This window comes from Caretta caretta, chromosome 12 (genome assembly GCF_965140235.1).
Source record: "Caretta caretta isolate rCarCar2 chromosome 12, rCarCar1.hap1, whole genome shotgun sequence".
NCBI classification, from domain to species: domain Eukaryota; kingdom Metazoa; phylum Chordata; order Testudines; family Cheloniidae; genus Caretta; species Caretta caretta.
In genome coordinates, this window is record NC_134217.1 from 18,033,015 (window position 1) to 18,053,322 (window position 20,308).

Consider the following 20,308-nt stretch of genomic DNA (forward strand, 5'->3'; position numbering starts at 1 on the left):
TAGCAGTTTTCAAGAGGAGAAAGGAATAATCAGTGTCCTGGGCAGGAGTCCTTCACCAGTGTTCAAGGCTTCATGTTAGCACACAGGGGCTGCCATATTTATTTTTACAATCATTTCACTATTGGTTTCTAACATAATAGTGTAAAGTACTTTGAGAAGCAATGGCATATGAGAGGTAAATAAACAAGGTTTTATTCTACACAATCAATCACAGTCTGACAAAGAGTACTCTACTGTCATATGGGTCTCCAGTACGGGGATACTGAGCTGGAGGAAATTAGCCAGTCCACATAGAAATCATAGAAATTATAGAAATGTAGGGCTGGAAAGGACCTCAAGAGGTCATCTAGTCCAGTCCCCTGTGCTAAGACAGGATCAAGTATACCTAGACCATCCCTGACAAGTGTTTGTCTAACCTGTTCTTTAAAACCTCAAATAATGGCGAAGCCTTGGAAGCCTATTCCAGAGCCTACTATCCTTAGAGTTAGAAGATTTTCCTAATATCTCCTAATATTTCCTAAATCTCCCTAAACTTATTATTTCTTGTCCTACCTTCATCTTCTTTGCAATAGCCTGCAGCAGGTTTCACTCAGAGGCCAGCAGGCCTAATGGGCAGGCTGTGGTTCAACAGTCCTTCCACCCCCAAATCCTCGGATGGGTTTGCCTGGCAGTCAGCCAGCCTCGAGGTCAAGCTGCACTCCATCATTCCCCAGTGCTCCAGAATTGTCCTGGCCAGACAGGTGGGTGCGGGGATGCTACAAGAAAGCAGAGGAACCCAGGCCCTCCTCTCCACTGGGTCCTGGCCCAGGGCCTAATGAGGAGAGGTGTGGAGTGTCTCAGTTGCCTCTTCCTGGTGCACCTGACTAGCCTCCCCATGTCCACTTCCTGCCTTCTCTCTCTCTCTCTCTCTCTCTCTCTTTGCCCCTTCCTAATAAGGAGCTTCTAATCTAGCACGTGGCAATTCTCCAAAAAAGGTCCATATTTTTGGAGCTTAATGTATCCATGCTACACACACCTACATCATATATCATTTGAAAGGTTATTTTATGCACATTTAGATGAGGAATGATGTGGAGCTATGTGTATGCCTACAGGCGAGGTGAAACAACGGTAACCAAAATGTGTCATTTTTTGCACAGTTCCAGAAACACTGCAGCATGACTATAGTTCAGTGGTTCTCAAACTAGGGCCGCCGCTTGTTCAGAGAAAGCCCCTGACAAGCTGGGCCAGTTTGTTTACCTGCTGCGTCCACATGTTCGGCCATTCACGACTCCGACTGGCTGTGGTTCGCCGCTCCAGGCCAATGGGGGCTGCGGGAAGCGGCGCGGGCTGAGGGATGTGCTGGCCGCCCTTCCTGCAGCCGCCATTGGCCTGGAGTGGTGAACTGCGGCCAGTGGGAGCCGCGATTGGCCAAACCTGCAGACGCGGCAGGTAAATAAACTGGCGCGGCCCGCAAGGGGCTTTCCCTGAACAAGCGGCGGCCCTAGTTTGAGAACCACTGCTATAATTTTTACTGTTTAAGTAAATCTCAACGCTTTAATGTGGTTCTTGGTCAAAGCTACCAGACAATGTATTAAAAGATTTTTATTGGTTTTGCTATTGGGCAAGTATTTTTTTTCCAGAAATGATTAAGCTGGTCAAAATTGCAAATATCAACATTTTGCAATATACTAATACTAAATGTTTTCACATCACATGTTCTTAATTATCAAGTATCTCACAAGTGATTATAATAGTTTTGTGTATTTCAGCAAACTGAAATTTGCTGACCAGATAAATCTCAGACTGAAAGTTGTGCACCAATAGCAATAGATTGCATGCCCACAGTTTGTATGGTATAGTGGGTAGAAATAAATGTACATGAATTTCTCATGTAATGCTTCAGTACATACAATGTAGCATCTTGTACACCTGGCAGAAGGTTTTAATTTTTAATTGCCTGTGCATGCATTACTAGCCTTTGAAATATTCTAGAAACTACCTTTTAAATTCAATTACACTTATGCACAGCTCAGTATTAGTGTTAGAGATGACAATACACAGCTTCATATTGGGCTTCAACCAAAGAGTTCACAAAAAATGGCAATGTATAGATTTAATGTATATCTAATTCTGTAAATTTGTACATGAAAAATGGTGGTAATGGTGGTATTAATGCTAACAATATACTTTGGGAATTTTACCTCTACAGGTAAGTTACAGCATATGAAGACACAGAGGCTACAAGCCCCTTAAAGCTTACATCAAAGAGAAAAAGACTCTCTACAAATTTCAAAATAATGTATTATTTGTCAAGAAAATCATAAGAATGAAAAACTGTCAAAAGCCACCAGTGCTGGACAGATTTCTAGGATGATGGCAGCAGAAGCCATGAGAGATGAATTGTATTGGCAGCAACTGGATGAGGTTTCTAGTTTACATGATGTTCCACCAATACTCTATCACAGAAGTTGCTTTCAGAAATATACAGCCAAGCTGAATTTGGCACATATCAGAGTTGTATTGAAACCAAGAAAGCAAACAGACACTGAATCTGATAAGACAGTATCATGTTCACCTGCTTCTATAGCCACCAGAGAAAGCGCATCTTCCAGCAATTGGTGCTGTTGCACTGTTTGCTTGAGAAAAACACACAAGAAAAGACAAGAAATTTTATAAAATTGAAACACTTGAGAGAGCAACTAATCTAAGGAAAAAGAAAAGGAGTACTTGTGGCACCTTAGAGACTAACCAATTTATTTGAGCATGAGCTTTCGTGAGCTACAGCTCACTTCATCAGATGCATACCGTGGAAACTGCAGCAGACTTTATATATACACAGAGAATATGAAACAATACCTCCTCCCACCCCACTGTCCTGCTGGTAATAGCTTATCTAAAGTGATCATCAGGTGGGCCATTTCCAGCACAAATCCAGGTTTTCTCACCCTCCACCCCCCCACACACAAATTCACTCTCCTGCTGGTGCTAGCCCATCCAAAGTGACAACTCTTTACATAATCAAGTCGGGCTATTTCCTGCATAAATCCAGGTTTTCATACATCCCCCCCACCCCCATACACACACAAACTCACTCTCCTGCTGGTAATAGCTCATCTAAACTGACCACTCTCCAAGTTTAAATCCAAGTTAAACCAGAACATCTGGGGGGGGGGGGGGTAGGAAAAAACAAGAGGAAACAGGCTACCTTGCATAATGACTTAGCCACTCCCAGCCTCTATTTAAGCCTAAATTAATAGTATCCAATTTGCAAATGAATTCCAATTCAGCAGTTTCTCGCTGGAGTCTGGATTTGAAGTTTTTTTGTTTTAAGATAGCGACCTTCATGTCTGTGATTGCGTGACCAGAGAGATTGAAGTGTTCTCCGACTGGTTTATGAATGTTATAATTCTTGACATCTGATTTGTGTCCATTTATTCTTTTACGTAGAGACTGTCCAGTTTGACCAATGTACATGGCAGAGGGGCATTGCTGGCACATGATGGCATATATCACATTGGTGGATGTGCAGGTGAACGAGCCTCTGATAGTGTGGCTGATGTTATTAGGCCCTGTGATGGTGTCCCCTGAATAGATATGTGGGCACAATTTGTGACTTTGTGACTTTGTCCTTACCCATAACTATTTCACATTTGGGGAGAATGTATACCTTCAGATCAGCGGCACTGCTATGGGTACCCGCATGGCCCCACAGTATGCCAACATTTTTATGACTGATTTAGAACAACGCTTCCTCAGCTCTCGTCCCCTAAAGCCCCTACTCTACTTGCGCTATATTGATGACATCTTCATCATCTGGACCCATGGAAAAGAAGCCCTTGAGGAATTCCACCATGATTTCAACAATTTCCATCCCACCACCAACCTCAGCCTGGTCCAGTCCACACAAGAGATCCACTTCCTGGACACTACAGTGCTAATAAACAATGGCCACATAAACACCACCCTATACCGGAAACCTACTGACCGCTATTCCTACCTGCATGCCTCCAGCTTTCACCCTGACCACACCACACGATCCATCGTCTACAGCCAAGCTCTGCGATACAATCGCATTTGCTCCAACCCCTCAGACAGAGACAAACACCTACAAGATCTCTGTCAAGCTTTCTTACAACTACAATACCCACCTGCAGAAGTAAAGAAACAGATTGATAGAGCCAGAAGAGTTCCCAGAAGTTACCTACTACAGGACAGGCCTAACAAAGAAAATAACAGAACTCCACTAGCCGTCACCTTCAGCCCCCAACTAAAACCCCTCCAACGCATTATTAAGGATCTACAACCTATCCTAAAGGATGACCCAACACTCTCACAAGTCTTGGGAGACAGGCCAGTCCTTGCCTACAGACAGCCCCACAACCTGAAGCAAATACTCACCAACAACCACATACCACACAACAGAACCACTAACCCAGGAACTTATCCTTGCAACAAAGCCCGTTGCCAATTGTGCCCACATATCTATTCAGGGGACACCATCACAGGGCCTAATAACATCAGCCACACTATCAGAGGCTCGTTCACCTGCACATCCACCAATGTGATATATGCCATCATGTGCCAGCAATGCCCCTCTGCCATGTACATTGGTCAAACTGGACAGTCTCTACGTAAAAGAATAAATGGACACAAATCAGATGTCAAGAATTATAACATTCATAAACCAGTCGGAGAACACTTCAATCTCTCTGGTCACGCAATCACAGACATGAAGGTCGCTATCTTAAAACAAAAAAACTTCAAATCCAGACTCCAGCGAGAAACTGCTGAATTGGAATTCATTTGCAAATTGGATACTATTAATTTAGGCTTAAATAGAGACTGGGAGTGGCTAAGTCATTATGCAAGGTAGCCTGTTTCCTCTTGTTTTTTCCTACCCCCCCCCCCCAGATGTTCTGGTTTAACTTGGATTTAAACTTGGAGAGTGGTCAGTTTAGATGAGCTATTACCAGCAGGAGAGTGAGTTTGTGTGTGTATGGGGGTGGGGGGATGTGAGAAAACCTGGATTTATGCAGGAAATAGCCCAACTTGATTATGTAAAGAGTTGTCACTTTGGATGGGCTAGCACCAGCAGGAGAGTGAAGTTGTGGGGGGGGGTGGAGGGTGAGAAAACCTGGATTTGTGCTGGAAATGGCCCACCTGATGATCACTTTAGATAAGCTATTACCAGCAGGACAGTGGGGTGGGAGGAGGTATTGTTTCATATTCTCTGTGTATATATAAAGTCTGCTGCAGTTTCCACGGTATGCATCTGATGAAGTGAGCTGTAGCTCATGAAAGCTCATGCTCAAATAAATTGGTTAGTCTCTAAGGTGCCACAAGTACTCCTTTTCTTTTTGCGAATACAGACTAACATGGCTGTTACTCTGTAATCTAAGGAAAGTTGCACTTCAAAGAGGAGATGATGACGTTGTACAGAATATCTGTGGAAGACTTGATTGCTAAGGATGCAGTTTATCACTCCAACATGCCTTTCTTCCTATTTGAGTAAAACAAATCTTAAAGCAAAATCATCTAGTTATACTGCACTTGATGTCATTGAATTTTATCAGCTAATTGAAGAGAGAGAGAGAGAGAGAGAATGATCTTACATACAACAAAAAGGCTGCAGTCTAAGCTGTTACACAGATATAAAGCCCTACTTCCCTCAGATGTAGAAACTGCAACTTATTCCAGTACAAAATCATAGCCAAGATTAGAAAAATACCACGGTTCTGGCATTTCATTCCATGCACAGCATGGTCTACTATTGTTCTATGCAGTGCAATAACATTAGCTGATGCTATCCAAGCTGCAAGTAATCAGAAGCAGGAACTTAAGTCATCCAAATGTTTTGTAGATGTTCTTCTGGCAAGTGAGCCTGATGATCAGCTTTCAAATCAACAAGTGGTTTGGTATAAGGCCACTTCAATCCTTTGGTCTGAAATAGCCAAAATGAGAGCCTCAGAATATTATCCAAAGCCAGGTAACTGTAGTTTACAGAGGTCAGCTCCTTTTGTGCCCCAAGTGGTGCAGGAGTTTGTCCTTTGGTTGATAGATAAAGAGGCATATCATTCAGCTAGCATTTAGTTTCAGAGTAGCAGCCGTGTTAGTCTGTATCCGCAAAAAGAACAGGAGTACTTGTGGTACCTTAAAGACTAACAAATTTATTTGAGCATAAGCTTTTGTGGGCTACAGCCCACTTCATCGGATGCATACAGTGGAAAATACAGTAGGACGATTTTATATACACAGAGAACATGAAACAACGGGTATTACCATGTACACTATAATGAGAGTAATCAGTTAAGGTGAGCTATTACGAGCAGGAGAGAAAAAAACCCTTTTGTAGTTATAATCACAGTGGGCCATTTCCAGCAGTTGACAAGAACGTGTGAGGAACAGTAGCGGGGGGGGAAATAAACATGGGGAAATAGTTTTACTTTGTGTAATGACACATCCACTCCCAGTCTTTATTCAAGCCTAATTTAATGGTGTCCACTGTGCAAATTAATTCCAATTCAGCAGTCTCTCCTTGGAGTCTGTTTTTGAAGTCCTTTTGTTGTAATATTGTGACTTTTAGGTCTGTAATCAAGTGACCAGAGAGACTGAAGTGTTCCCCGACTGGTTTTTGAATGTTATAATTCTTGAGGTCTGATCTGTGTCCATTTATTCTTTTACGTAGAGACTGTCTGGTTTGGCCAATGTACATGGCAGAGGGGCGTTGCTGGCACATGATGGCATATATCACATTGGTAGATGTGCAGGTAAACGAGCCTCTGATAGTGTGGCTGATGTGATTACGCCCTATGATGGTGTCCCCTGAATAGATATGTGGACACAGTTGGCAATGGGCTTTGTTGCAAGGATAGGTTCCTGGGTTAGTGTTTTTGTTGTGTGGTGTGTGGTTGCTGGTGAGTATTTGCTTCAGGTTGGGGGGCTGTCTGTAAGCAAGGACTGGCCTGTCTCCCAAGATCTGTGAGAGTGATGGATCATCCTTCAGGATAGGTATACCTGTATACTTTCAAATCAGCGGCACTGCTACGGGTACCCGCATGGCCCCACAGTATGCCAACATTTTTATGGCTGACTTAGAACAACGCTTCCTCAGCTCTCGTCCCCTAATGTCCCTACTCTACTTGTGCTACATTGATGACATCTTCATCATCTGGACCCATGGAAAAGAAGCCCTTGAGGAATTCCACCATGATTTCAACAATTTCCATCCCACCATCAACCTCAGCCTGGACCAGTCCACACAAGAGATCCACTTCCTGGACACTACAGTGCTAATAAGCGACGGTCACATAAACACCACCCTATACCGGAAACCTACTGACCACTATACTTACCTGCATGCCTCCAGCTTTCATCGAGACCACACCACACGATCCATTGTCTACAGCCAAGCTCTACAATACAACCGCATTTGCTCCAACCCCTCAGTCAGAGACAAACACCTACAAGATCTCTATCAAGCATTCTTACAACTACAATACCCACCTGCTGAACTGAAGAAACAGATTGACAGAGCCAGAAGTAACCTACTACAGGACAGGCCCAACAAAGAAAGTAACAGAATACCACTAGCCGTCACCTTCAGCCCACAACTAAAACCTCTCCAGTGCATCATCAAGGATCTACAACCTATCCTGAAGGACGACCCATCACTCTAACAGATCCTGGGAGACAGGCCAGTCCTTGCTTACAGACAGCCCCACAACCTGAAGCAAATGCTCACCAGCAATCACACACCACACAACAAAAACACTAACCCAGGAACCTATCCTTGCGACAAAGCCCGTTGCCAACTGTGTCCACATATCTATTCAGGGGACACCATCATAGCGCCTAATCATATCAGCCACGCTATTAGTTCACCTGCACATATTAGTTCACCTCGTTCACCTGCACATCTACCAATGTGATATATGCCATCATGTGCCAGCAACACCGCTCTGCCATGTACGTTGGCCAAACCGAACAGTCTCTACATAAAAGAATAAATAGACACAAATCAGACGTCAAGAATTATAACATTCAAAAACCAGTTTGGGAACGTTTCAATCTCTCTGGTCACTCAATTACAGACCTAAAAGTCACAATATTAAAACAAAAAAACTTCAAAAACAGACTCCAAGGAGAGACTGCTGAATTGAAATTAATTTGCACACTGGACACCATTAAATTAGGCTTGAATAAAGACTGGGAGTGGATGTGTCATTACACAAAGTAAAACTATTTCCCCATGTTTATTTTTGCCCCCTACTGTTCCTCACACGTTCTTGTCAACTGCTGGAAATTGCCCACCTTGATTATCACTACAAAAGGTTTTTTTCTCTCCTGCTGGTAATAGCTCACCTTACCTGACCACTCTCGTTACAGTGTACATGGTAACACCCGCTATTTCATGTTCTCTGTGTATATAAAATCATCCTACTGTATTTTCCACTGTATGCATCCGATGAAGTGGGCTGTAGCCCACAAAAGCTTATGCTCAAATAAATTTGTTAGTCTCTAAGGTGCCACAAGTACTCCTGTTCTTCTAGCATTTAGTATCATCCTTCAAAAGACATTCAAAGAAGGTGCCTCTCATTTGTGGAATCTGTAGTATTTAACAGTTCCACAATTATCACACCACTGCACATAAAGCCTTGCTACACAGCTACACCATGAGTTTGGGTCTCACAATTTAATTGACAAACTACACCTTCATGGATTCTGTATCAGTTGTTATGAGCTGAAGCGGTTCATCACTAGTGCTGCAAAAACTGAACAGAAAGAATCCAGGAAGATGTGTTCATTCCCTAATGGAATTGTACCACTTCATGCTGGGGGAAATCTTGTCCATGAAGGAGATAATAATATATAAATCAATGTAGAGGCCACTGATTAAAAGAATGCTTTCCATTCAATGACTATAGTGGTATTTCAAGAACAGTCCACAGCTAGACTAGCATCCCAAGAAATATCACTGAAGCATGGGAAAGAAAAGTCATTTACTTTCCCTGGACAACCAGAGTCCATTATGCAGTGTGCAGCATTTGAAAACCCTAGAACACATCCAGAACCAAATCATCATGAAAAAGTACTTGAGAAAATAAACTCTTGTGACCTACAAATGAATGCTGTCCAAGATCTCTTCTGGTGTCTTCCCTGCACAGAACTGTGTATGTGCAAAGGCAATTAAGATTGTGGTAACCCACACACTCTTGACAGAGATCATAATGATGAATAAGATGATGTTGACTAGAAAGTTGAGCAGCATTATACATTTCAGTGATTCCTGTACCAATTTATTATTAGATTTTGTTTTACCCTTTAGATAGTTGTTGTGGTACTTTGAGGTCAGAAAGAAAGCCAGAGTTAGTCTTGAAATAATACACAGAGTCATTAAACTAACAGAAACAAATGCAGTTATTTCAAAGTGGTCATTTTAACATGTTGATGGTATCATTGTTTATCCCCATTTCTATGTAATGGCACCACTTGACAGCTCCACATCATACCGCATCTTAAATGGACGCAATAAGTTTTCAAAAGATGTATGATGTGTGTGCATGTGTACAGAGGATGCATTAAATTGACCAAATCGGTGGTGTCTGCCTGATCAGTCTCAGCCATTCAGTTTGTCAAATAAGTATTCCCCAGCTCTCTCACCAGTGTTCCAGTTATTCTCCCTCAGTAGAGGGTGATGGGGAAGGTCAGGCTCCTACCCTCCCAGTCGGGATGTTACCCGCAGTCCAGACCCTTCTCCTGTAGGTTGCTCCATCCACAGATGCTGCAAAGTGACTTCCTCCCTTTGGACAGCCTTGCCTTCACTCTCTCGCCCCGCATAACTGTCAAAGATCACTTTTAAACAGATCCTCCATTTAGAGGATGCTCTGTAGCTGCTATGGGGTGGGGGCCCTTTGGGCCCAGTGCTGCTCCTTCACTCCCTTTATCGCTGTGTGGAGTCTGGAAGACTGTTTGGGTTGGAAGATTGGAAGACTGTTATTGGGTCCACCATCAGTCTTCTTTTCTCAAGACTGAATATGTCCCATTTTTTAATCTTTCTTCATAGGTTAGGAATTTTTTTTTTTTACCATTTTTGTTGTTCTCCTCTGGACTCGCTCCAATTTGTCCACATCTTTCTTAAAGTGTGGGACGCAAAATTGGACAGAGCTGAGGCCTCACCACTGTGGAGTAGTGGGAAAATAAACTTTCTTGTCTTATATACAAATTCCCATTACTACACCTGTCATAAAAATAAAGGGAAAGATAACCCCCTTTCTGTATACAGTCCTATAAAATCCCTCCTGACCAGAGGCAAAACCCTTTCACCTGTAAAGGGTTAAGAAGCTAAGATAATCTTGCTGACACCTGACCAAAATGACCAATGAGGAGACAAGATACTTTCAAAGCTGGAGGGTGGGAAACAAAGGGTCTGTCTGTCTGTCTGTGTGATGCTTTTGCCGGGAACAGATCAGGAATGCAGACTCAGAACTTCTGTAAAGTTAGTAAGTAATCTAGCTAGAAATGCGTTAGATTTCCTTTTGTTTAATGGCTGGTAAAATATGCTGTGCTGGATGGAATGTATATTCCTGTTTTTGTATCTGTTTGTAACTAAGGTTTTGCCTAGAGGGATTCTTTATGTTTTGAATCTGATTACCCTTTAAGGTATTTACCATCCTGATTTTACAGAGGTGATTCTTTTACCTTTTCTTTAATTAAAATTCTTCTTCTAAGAACCTGATTGATTTTTCATTGTTCTTAAGATCTAAGGGTTTGGGTCTGTGTTCACCTGTACAAATTGGTGAGGATTTTTATCAAGCCTTCTCCAGGAAAGGGGGTGTAGGGCTTGAAGGGATATTTTGGGGGAAGATGTCTCCAAGTGGGCTCTTTTCCCGTTCTTTGTTTAACACGCTTGGTGGTGGCAGCATAGGGTTCAAGGACAAGGCAAAGTTTGTACCTTGGGGAAGTTTTTAACGTAAGCTGGTAAGAATAAGCTTAGGGGGTCTTTCATGCAGGTCCCCACATCTGTACCCTAGAGTTCAGAGTGGGGAAGGAATCTTGACAACACCCCAGAATGATATTTGCCTTTTCTTCAACTACATCACGTTGTTGGCTCATGTTTAAATTTGTGATCCAATATAACCCCCAGATCCTTTTCAGCAGAACTCCCGGCTAGCCAGTTGTTCCCCATTTGTAGCAATCTGCAATCATTGTGTTTGAAATTTAGGTAATTTTTATTGGATGAAAAGCAAGTCATATAGTTCACAGTTGAGCTTCAACTAGACACTTTTATACTAAGATTATAGCATTTCAGTGCAGGAACTGTGTTTTTATTTGTACATGGCTTGCACAATGGAGCCCAGATCTCTGATAGAGGCTCCTAGACACTATAAATAAATAATAATAATAATAATTAATGTGGTGCCATATTATTACCAGTGAATATGTTTCACTGTGCATTTGATTTTTCCTTCCTATGTGTAGTACTTTGCACTTGTCGTTATTGAATTTCATGTTGTTGATTTCAAACCAATTCGCCAATTTGTAAAGGTCATTTTGAATACTAATCTAGTCCTCCAAAGTGCTTGCAACTCCTCCCATCTGCAAATTTTAAAACCATGCTCTCCATTCCATTATCCAAGTCATTAATAAAAATGTTGACAAGTACTAGACCTATTTTGACAACAAACCACTGATAACCAGTCTCTGAGTAGAGTTTTTCAATCAGATATGCACTCACTTTATAGTAATTTCATCTAGATCACATGTCCCTCATTTGCTTATGAGACTGTCATGTGGGATTGCATCAAAAGTCTTACTAAAATCAAGATATATCATGTCTACTGCTTACTCCCATCCATTAGGCCAGTATGCCTGTCAAAGAAGGAAATTACGTTGGTTTGGCATGATTTTTTCTTAAGAAATCCATGTAGGCTGATACTTATTACCTATTATTCTCTAGGTTGTTACAAACGGATTGTTTAATAATTTGTTCCAGTATCTTTCAAAGTACTGAAGTTAAGTTGACTGGTCTATAATTCCCTGCGTCCACTTTGTTCCAGTTTTTAAAGATAGATACTATATTTGCCTTTCTCCAGTCTCTAGAGTAGGACTCTGCATTAGCATTGTGGGGTAATGGAATGTGAAACTACTGAACAATGAAGGAATGGAAGAGGAATTGTCAAGTGAAGTGATACTGTCCGAAGATCAGTGAAATCAGTAACAAAAGATGAAGTGGCACTACTGAACCAAATACTTTCTTTTAAGAGAGATGAGCAATTTAATTACAATCCAGGGGATAAAAATTAATTGTATGTTTTATAGTACTTGAAACTGAATCCTGCTATCTTGTTGTAGCTGAAGTAAAAGACAAATGCATAAGCAAAACCACAACGTGGACATAATACAGACTTTCAAACATTAATGCAGTCAATAGTCAACTAATCTACACTAATTAATAGTACTTCCTGACCTCAGGAGGCTCAGACCTGGTCTACCATACAAAGCTAGGTCACAGAAGCCACCTAGTTGTTGACCTAGTTGTGCATGTGTCTACATTAAAATTTGTCTTCCACTAATGTAAGTGCCATGTTACACTGACATAGTAACCTCACCTCCCTGAACAGCATGGAGCCACAGTCGACATACTGAGATCAACAGAGCACAAGTGTGGACACTGCATTACCTATGTCGGCCCTAACAATCCTCCAGCAACTGTCCTACAAAGCCTGACATGGACTGCTCTGGTCACAGTTGTGAGTTCCACTAACCAGGGGTCATGGAGACTGGAAACGCCCCACCCCCAACCCCCCACCCCACATGCGCGCACACACACACTTTAAGTCTGACAAATTTTTGAAGTGCCTTTTTTTTTATGGTCATACTTGGCAAGCACACCTAGCAGTTCTCCATTGTTGTATGAAACTTCCCAGCTGACACACTCCAGACGCACTCCAGCCTGGAGAGGAGATAATGGATCTCTTGGCCCTGTGGGGAGAAGAGGCTGTGCAGGCCCAACTACAGACAAGCTGTAGAAATGTAGACATTTCTGAGCAAATTGGACAGGGGATGCAGAAAAAAGGGTACAACGGGGATCAGCAGCAGTGCCACATGAAAACAAAGGGAACCGTGGCAGGCATACCAGAAGGCCCAGGAGGCCAATAATCATTACGGTGCCAAGCCACAGGCCTGCAGCTTTTACAAAGAGCTGTATGCCATATGTGGCAGAAAGTCCCCCCACCTCCCACACATCATTGTGGACACCTCCAAGCTGCCCACATCACAGGCTCCTGCCATGAACAGCAAGGAAGAGAAGGAGGAGGTTGGGGAACATGGAAATGGGGGGTCCAACTATGCCATGAGCAAGGACCTGTTTGACACTCCATCACAGTCCAAATAGTCCCTGCAGTCAAGCACAGGCAAGCCCGATGAAGGGGAAGGAACATGGGATAAGTGTGTAAATGTATTTCCCATTATAGTAATGGCACCCCCAACTTAACAGGACACAACTATTGACTTTTCATTAATTTACGCATACTAAAAGAGATAGCAGCACAACAAAGAGAGGTAGACTTGTTATCTGATTTCATTTCCCTGTACAGTTAGGCGGGAAGGGGCCATGGTGGATTCTCTATAACATGAAGTTTTTAAATCATGATTTGAGGACTTCAGTAACTCAGCCAGAGGTTAAGGGTGTATTACAGGAGTGGCTGGGTGACGCTCTGTGGCCTGCAATGTGCAGGAGGTCAGACTAGATCAGTGGTTTTCAACCTGTGGTCCACAGACCTGTGAAGGTCCGCACTCTATGTCTCAGGGGTCCACAAAAGGTTGTCATTACCATAGAACAGTGGTTTTCAACCTGTGGTCCGTGGACCCTTGGGGGTCCACAGATTATGTCTAAGATTTCCAAAGGGATCCAAACCATTTGAAATTTTTTAGGGGTCCACAAATGAAAAAAGGTTGAAAACCATTGGACTAGATATCATGATGGTCCCTTCTGACCGTAAAGTCTATGCAGAACATTTTGTTTATGAACACTGGGATGTCCCTTGACTCCTCCTGAGATATGTCAATGAAACCTTCATGGAGGTTTTCTACAGTCCTCTCCTGAAGGTTTCCAGATTGGCAGCCTCATTTCTCCCTCCCCAGTAGGACACTTTCCCATGCCAGTCAGCAATAACTTCAGAAGGCACCATTACAGTAAACAGGCTAGAGGCATACAGGTGGCTTCGGAACACCAAGAGCAGCTGTGCTCTCTGTGCCTTTGTTACCCTTAAGAGTGAGAAATTAGCCAAAATCACTATTGCCTGTGGAAAGTGGTGCCAGTATTCAGTACTATTACCCTATACCCATAGTTTCATGCAACTGAGCAATTCCCTCCTCATTTCCCTCACCCCTGGCAGGCCATACTCACCAAGGCTGGTGCTGTCAGTTGTGCCATGGCACAAACACACCAAAGCATGTCTTGTTTAACACTTTAGGGCGGCAAGGGAAGGGAGTTCTGAATCTTAACTTTCACTTTCCATTATTATTACCCTGACAATGGTACCTCTGTGTGTTTTACCTGTAGATGCTGCCACTTCACCCTTGAGGGATCCCCCTCCACACCAGCGGAATGCCTGAGCCTGATAAGGAGGAGAAGGAAGAGGTCTTGGGATGACATGCTCTGCAAGGTCCTGCAAGCCAGTGCTGCATCAAACCATGAGCAAAGAGCTTGGAAGATGAATACTGCAGACAGTATGAAGAAGAAAAGAGTGAACAGGTGAAAGGCCAAGGAGTCCCAACAGCAAAAGGAGAGGGAGATGCACCAGGACATAATGGGGCCTCTCTGGCAGCCAACACAGATACAGCAGACTCTTGTGGACCTACAGGTTCAACAGTCATGGGCTTGCCTCCTTTTGCAGTCAAGGGAGATCTCCATTATAGCATCCTCTCAACATTCCACTTGGCATCAGGGGTCACGTCCCTTCCACAAAACACTAGGGGACAGTAAGGACAACCACAGCTTCACATACACTGACCTGTGAGAGCCATGATTGCTGTATGTGTAACTTCTTCTTAAGCTCTGTTCCATAAATGTATTAAGTTTTTAATGTATTTGCTTTTAACTTGCACAGAACTTTTTAAAAGTATTTTCGTTACTCAATAAAATTCTATTGTTTGGAAAATTATTCATTTTTATTAGTTCCCAACATATGCTGCAGAATGCCTACCGATACTGAAAAGCACCTACTTATTTGTTATTGTACAGTGTGACAACTCACAGGATCAGTGATAAACACAGTGTAATGATTATAAATGTACAGCAAGCACCACAAAATTAATAGGTGAATTGACAGTGTTATATTCATAGATATACACCAGGCACCACACAATTCCTAACAGGCCCCGGGACTGCTCGGTCAAGTAGAGCACAGTACACCACAATGCATTACTCTGGGGGCACGGTTAAAGTTCACAGTATTCATCCTCCAGGCTCTCTGCTCATGATCTGATGCAGCATTGTTTTGCAGGATCTTGCTATGTCCCACAACAATTTGTCCTCCTTGAAATCACTATGTTCCCTGTAGCTCTTCTAGCAACTCTGCAAACAACAGAGGATAGTGCATCCTGTACTTGCAATGCTCATGACAGTAATGCAGAGCTGGACAGGCTCCATGCTTCTCTCAGAGATGACAGACAGTGACAAGTCTCATGCAGGTTCATGGGATTTTAAAAATAGACATTCAAATTATGGGATAGGGATGGTATTATGGGATGGAGAAAGTTGCATGATGGGAACTTGACCCCACAGGCCAAGTCATCCCTGTGCTACTCGTTTTTGCCCACATGCATTGCCAAAATTTCCCAAAAGACAGTGTGCTGGAAGGGGGCAAGTGGCACACTGGGATACCTATCCATAGTGCACTGCACTGTGCATTGACACATGCACTCCTGGTGAGTGCGTGCAGCACCAACACAAGGAGTTAAGAATACACGTACACAAGCAACATACTAACTGTGGTGGCTTTATGGCAGGGGTAGTCAATAGGGGGAACGCGGTCAAATCCGGACTACCACACACTTATGAACAGATGTTGAAATCTTTTTATTTATTATTATCATTACTGTTATATTTTTTATTATTATTTTCTCTGAAGGCTGGACCTTGGCTATACCTTGATCAAGAAATTTGGACCTTGACAAAAAACAATTGACTACCCCTGCTTTATGGTAATGTATCTGCAAAAGTTTGTAGCATAGATATGGCCTGAGAGAGACTGCAGATAGTGAAGATGCATAAGACTCCTGGGATGATATCCATTTCAAAGTTAAGGAAGAGGAGCGATTCATGCTAGAATAGAAAAAGTCAAACAGTTATGAAAATGATTGAAAACCAGTGAGATGGGCTGCAGGAGGTAGCAACTGAGAATTGGATTTCCAGGAGGAGAGACTTCTGAGAAAAGAACATAACAGCGAGAGAGAGAGAGACACACACATATGCAACAAAGTTGAAAATCCAAAACTTGGTTTATGCAGATCAGCTAAGTTGAAAGAGAAATAGGAAAATCACTAAAGTGAAACCAACAAGGGATAAGGACCATAAAACCGAGTGTGAGAAGGATCAGCCTGCTAATACTTCTGACCTGCACATTCATTGCCACAATGGTAGGGGCAAGATAAAACATTTATAGTTAGAAGCAAGGAACATCAAGGGAGCAGATAATTGTGTAGGGACAGGGTTCCAAATCAGTGATTTTTTTCCCCCTGGTTGCAATGGGGTGAGTTAAGGACAGAGTGACTGTGCAGCTTGTGTCAGCTAAAATCAGATCATTGTGTGTTTAATTTCTTTTCAGGGAGACAGAGACTAGTAAATAATAATGCTATCTGTCCTGTTTTTAAAAAATTTGTCTTGCAAAAATTTCAGTTGCCTATGAAAAGTAGTTTAAAAAGAAACAGTATTGAAAAATATATGAAATATAAATGTAAAACCTGAAGAAATACACCAACCTCTGGGTAGTCTAGAGATGTTTCTGTATTTGTTACCAAAAATTTGTAACCTGTCCTGTCCTATCACTTTTATATCATGTATTTCTGCATTTTTGTCCATTTTATTTTTAGAAAATAATTTCACCAGAGAAGAACTAAATCGTAAATTAATGTTTATGGCTCCAGTACTGTTAAGACTTAAACATATGCTTAAATTTATACACACAAGCAGTCTATTGACTTCAATGGTACTACTTAGATGCATAAAGTTAAGTACATACCAAATTCTTTGGAAGACTGGGGCCTTATTTATTAACATACATTTTGCAGACGAACTTTGTCCAAAATTTGTTTTAAGAAAAGGCCTTTAACATAATGTAACTGCTGTACTCGGTCAAACTGATTTAGATATCAATTGAGAAACAGGACTTTAATTCTTTAAAACCAGCTATTACCAAAAGCTGATACACCTACGATTCCAAGCAGGAACTGTGCTGATATCCTAACATTTTCTTTTTCTTCCAAAAATATTCCACATATTTTTCAATACATAACTGTCTGTAACCCAAAGTAACTACTATCAAAAATGGGTTCACGTGTTTAAGTAGTTTGAACAGGTTTCAAATCTAAAGCAAAAACCATTTGGCTCCTTTTGCATAGCCACTTGCTATTCTCTCTCATTTATTTTAAGTAAATTATTCAGCAGAGTTGACAAGCGTGAATAACACAAGCTACGCTGGGCTTCTCCAAAAGTTCTTACTCTACATGATTAATCGTGAGCTTTTTAAAAATTCTGTATTTGTTCTCGGTTTTTCTATGCCAGTTTGTGAAGGTCACTAAAATATTGGTGTTTGTTTATTTCCTTTGCTCCATTGTTTTTAACATCTGCTGATAAGCTGGGAAATAAGATCTCTCTCTCTCTCTCTTCTGAGTTTGTTGTTTTGATGGGAGCACCCGTACACATCTACGATGCCTATCTAAACCAACTGCCACAGATAAAATCAAAACCAGTGAACAAAATAACTTACCTTGGCTAACCATTACTTGGGTGGTTAGATGGCCCTCATTTCCCCAATATCAGACCACTCTCTATTGCTTAACCTACCTATGCAACAAAAGCCTAAGAAAATAAAGGCACTATGCAGTACACCCTATAAGTTCAACTCTGAGGTCCAGAGTTGAAGAAATCATATAGAATACACCCTTGCACATAGCCCCATTCCTTTTAAGCAGGGGGCTATTAGCATAGGTGCCCTGCTGATCACAGCTGCAGCAGTGTCACACAGGGAGAGACATGTAACCAAGTCCCAAAGCATTTAAGGCTTTACAGATCAAAATCAACAGCTTAAACTTAACCTGAAAACTAATTGGGAGCTAGTGGAGATTGTTAGTGGAGTTAGTGGAGAATGCTCTCTGTGTGATGCACCACTTAAAAAACAAGCAGACACATTTTGCACTAATTTACATAGCTAGATCTGCTCCTCCTGCAGATAGATTTTGAGAAGAAATCTATCACTTATTTAGCTCCAAAGCAAAGCAGATCACACTCTTCCTGAAACATCTCTTGAAGGTGTGTCTACACTGCAGCTGGGAATGTGCCTAGCAGCCCAAGTAGACAAACATGCACTAGCTCGAACAGAACTAGTATGTTAAAAATAGCAGTGTGGATATTGTGGCGCAGCTGGCGGCACATTTGGACCCAACTTGGACAGAGGGGATCAGGAAGGATTGTGCTTGGGCAGCTAACCCATGCCACCACCCATGCCACAGTGTCCACACTGCTATTTTTAGCACGATAGTTCAAGCGGAGCTAGCGCATGTCTGTCTGCTCAGGTGGGGAGGCACACTCCTAGCTGCAGTGTAGACATAACCTTGGTGAAATTAAGTCTCCATTGTTTAGTGAAAAAACTGCATATGTCTGGAGCTCACTTTGAAGATGCTGCAGCAATAATGTGCTGTGATAATGCCATCCCCTCCCTATTTTAGCACCGACTAAATGTAAAAGCTGACAAAGTGGTGGTAGCCCCTTAAAAGTAAAAAGCAGCCCCACGATGTAAGAAAACAGAAAAGTAGAACAAGTCAGCCAAGTGTGAATCCAAGATGATATTCAAAACTTAAAGCAGGAGTATCCACAAAGAGATGATGGGCTGATATTTAGCAATGCTGACCCCCCACAACTCCCACTGAACCTACCGGGAGCTGTGGGCATTCGACATCTCTAAAAATCAGGTTGCACTACTGAAGAGCTACAACATCAAGCCTAGGAGTAAGCTCCAGCTGCAGCATATTTTAAGCATGTTTCCATTTTGAGCACAATAAACATCTACCAGGCCTATACATTTCCATATGCTAATCTGGACTTCAACCAACATCCTCAAGTGGCTCCTGGTCTCCTCATAATAATCAAACTCCTCCAGGCTTTCCCCCACACTCTACTTCACATTCTTTCCTGGCATCGCCCAGTGAAGACGTTTTATACAGGACAGAGAAAGAGGGCATGGGGAAAGGGCTCCATCACCACCACAGCTTTGTACAAGACTGAGCACACAGAAACTCACCAGCGGTCAATCATCTGGCAACAGTCATTACATCCAGGCTCTCCAATATGGATAGAAAAAATGCTGGGTCCAAATCAATGAGCGCAAGAGAAACATGCAGAATAAGGAGACGTAGTACATGCCCAACTGCACATAAGACATATAGTACACACAGGGCCTGTTCTCCTGAGATGATGATCACCCACAACTCCTCAAAATATACAGTGGCCAAAATATCAAATTTGGTAGCCTCAAGTTAGATGCCTAAATATAGATATAAGCACCTAAATAAGGGCCTGATCCTACTACCAATGACGTCAATGGCAAAACTCTCTTTGACTTTATTGCGGCAGGCTTGGGCCATAAGTGACGCAATTTGGAGGTGTCTTAAGTGTGGATTTAGTCAGTGAACACCTTTAGGCATCTACATTTGAAAATACTGGCCAATACCCATAAGAAGTTACAGCATAATAATCTTTCAGAGAAGTGCTTACCCTTTACATCCCTTTCCAGAGACTGTCCTTGACTTTAGTCCTTCGAGTGTTATTCCTAATTAGCATGATGGAGAATTAAGAGGCACAGGGGCAAAAGGCTGTAGCAGGAAAGTGACTTGTAAATGAGCACAAATTATTTTCCCTCCCTCTCCCCTCATCTCAGTCTGCAGCATCTTATAGAACAGGTTGAATTCTTAAAAAAAAAATCCTAAAAGGAAAACACAGTCGCTGCCAGTGCCAATCTGGCACCCACTGGGACTTCTGCCTTTGCCAAAATCTTTCATTAGAGCTGCTAGAGCAAAGTGTGAGGAGCATGCTGCTGATGCAGCTGCT

General features: G+C 42.2%; 1 long non-coding RNA gene across 2 annotated transcripts in view; it reads right to left on the minus strand.

Moving 5' to 3' along the window:
- Window positions 1-20,070, minus strand: part of LOC125620736 (uncharacterized) — a 328,147-nt gene extending 308,077 nt beyond the window's left edge. For both annotated transcript variants that reach the window (XR_012664561.1, XR_007352303.1), the window contains exon 1: window positions 19,976-20,070. This is a non-coding gene — a long non-coding RNA (uncharacterized LOC125620736). The remainder of the gene's footprint in view (window positions 1-19,975) is intronic.
- Window positions 20,071-20,308: the final 238 nt, after the last annotated feature.